Raw genomic sequence first — 2,697 nt, forward strand, 5'->3', positions numbered from 1 at the left:
CAGCGAGTACACAGCGAATACACGAAGCTTCTATCGATTGCCAAGTGAATTTAAACAAGCTGCCTTGTGTAATCACAAGCAAGCATCTTGTATCGCAGTCTTCTGCATTGCCTCTTTGCCCAATTATATACGGTGTATCTTATCTCGCGAGGCGAAGGGAATCCTCTATTTACGGCAACGGACAGTCATCCTCTCGATTAATCAAGCGATATTGATCAAGGGATATCGTCGCGTGAAACAAGTTTACGCCTTGAAGATTCTGCGCGAAGGAACCGAGAGAAATATCCTCGACATTATGGCGAGACGTGCGAGGAGCCGGTAGTTCGTGGCTGGCAGGGATGTCCTCGTGACATGTTACCCCGTGACCTTGGCTGGCGCAACTACAACGTCCTCCGTGGAGAGGGTCGTCTTCTGGTGCGCGGGTCGAGCAGTAATACGAACAGGCGATCGGTGTCCTTTAATCCGCGCGAGATCGAATATCGCCTGCTGCCGCTGGTGCAGGTCAAGCCTGACTTCGTGATTCCATATGTGCTCTGCTGGAGGGTGCCAGGCGCGATCCACCGCATCCAGATTAATCCGTCAGTCGTCCATCATCATCACCAGCAGCAGCAGCAGCAGCAGCAGCAGCAGCAGCAGCAGCAGCAGCAACATCAACAACCGCAGCAGCATCAACAACCGCATCACTACCAACAGCACCGTCAGCGTCGACGACACTTTGAAGGAGTGCCGCGGACACGTCCTGCGCCACCGCCTTCCACGGAACATCGTTTTGCGTACGGCGCGCAGCGTGACATCCTTGCGGGTTCTGGTATGGAAACAAGGTGAGTGAGACATCTCAGAGACACCGAGGTACCACGGAGAGGTGATTCTGAAGTCTGCGACTCGGGCGTGTCGTTTATTTCAATTCCATTCAGCTCCTCTTGACGTTCGCTTATTTCTTTAATTACACACGCTTTCAGCTTCAAAGTCGAATCGTTTCCGATTACTGTTTGTACTATTATTATTATTATTATTATTATTACTAGGCGTTGAGAACTCGAAAGCTCGTTACTGTTTGTACTGTATAATTAAAAAATTAATGTTCGACATTAATCAGAAAGAAATGAGATCTTAAAGGATATCTTAAATGCTGTTCGAGCGAATTTATTTTTTCCTCGCGTGAGCTCGCATTATTATTGTAATGAAATCAGATGATTACGTATGTACAACAACAAGTTATTTGTATAACAACTTGTGTGCCGATTCTTTCATTATATTTTGATTTTGTTAGAACAGTATATAATATATTTATATAACGATAACATCGAAGTTTCTTTGAACATCATAAAAAACGTTTGTTCTTTCTTTTAATCGAGATATATTCATAACTAGAGAGACACGCACATGCGCGTGACAGTAATATTTCACTTTTGTTGATAGTACGTTACATCGATGACGATACTTGTATCTTTTAGCATTATCTTTTAGCATTCAAACATTTTCGTAATAGAAATACATCCACGGATAGACGTACGGCAATAGATAAACTTCGCCGCCATCATAATGCGGCGTGGCCTTTTTGGACACGCGATGCGTCAGTTCATTGCCCTTCTCCGTATCTTTGTGGCGCACCCTCATTCGCGTATACGGCAGCGAAATAGAAACATTTCGTCGTCACCTCGGCAGCGGTAAGCTGACACTGTGCCAGGTGTTCTTACAATAGCAAAGTCTATTTTGTCGATTAGCATATCGCACAGTTTAACATTGCACTCGCGGTACGCTTATCGGATGTTCATTACACAATTATTCGACATGAACGACTGTGTTGACATTAAAATCTACTCGGGGGCTTAGAAACGTTTCTAAATTTCTACTGTATAAATTGCACAATTTCCAAAGGAATTTCCCGTTCCGCGAAGAGATTAAAAAATAAGTATACATACGACGTGGTGCAATGTTAGTACAGCGGCGGAACTGTAATGATCTTATGCCGAGATATTCTTCTCTTTATACCTTCTAAAAGAACAGAAAAGAAAAAAAAAACCGGTAAACGGCCCGTCTATACTGTCGCGAGCAGCTTCTTCCGAGTTTACCTCCTGCTGCCGCTGACAAGCCTTAACCAACACATTTTCCTATGAAAATCTGAGATTGTTATACCGCGATGCAAATAAGAGCGTATAGCTTATAACATGTGACATCATATTATGGAAACACGAAAGAGGAGGAATATAGAACGTGCGCTGTAACTTTGACACATTGCATTTCTAATATATTTTAATTATCCATACGATGGCGGTTCTCGTATGAGTTACACGTTTCGCGCTTGAAGCAAAAGTACCCGAATTCTATTCAACGGAGGAAATCGAGAGACATAAAATTTTACATCCGATATTAACTCTGTCACGTCGACACGAGTCGATTCCCGCAAGTGCACAGGGACATTTGTCACCATGCAAATGTATTTCATTGGCCGGGGACGGATAACGCGAGATTGCCCGTCAAAAATCCCAGAAGCGTTGCGTATCTTCGGTTCGCCGCGGGGCTCTTTTATAAGTCCAGAATAAAAAGGTCGACGAACGATTGCTCGTAAAAACCGCGCTTGGGCAGTGAAAAAAATTGTGAAAAGAGGAGGATTTTGCGCTGACTATTCACGACATGCTATTTCCGGTGAGCCAGCAACTTCCCTTTGCATATATATATATATATATATATATATAT

This window comes from Trachymyrmex septentrionalis, unplaced genomic scaffold (assembly GCF_001594115.1).
Source record: "Trachymyrmex septentrionalis isolate Tsep2-gDNA-1 unplaced genomic scaffold, Tsep1.0 scaffold97, whole genome shotgun sequence".
NCBI lineage: Eukaryota > Metazoa > Arthropoda > Insecta > Hymenoptera > Formicidae > Trachymyrmex > Trachymyrmex septentrionalis.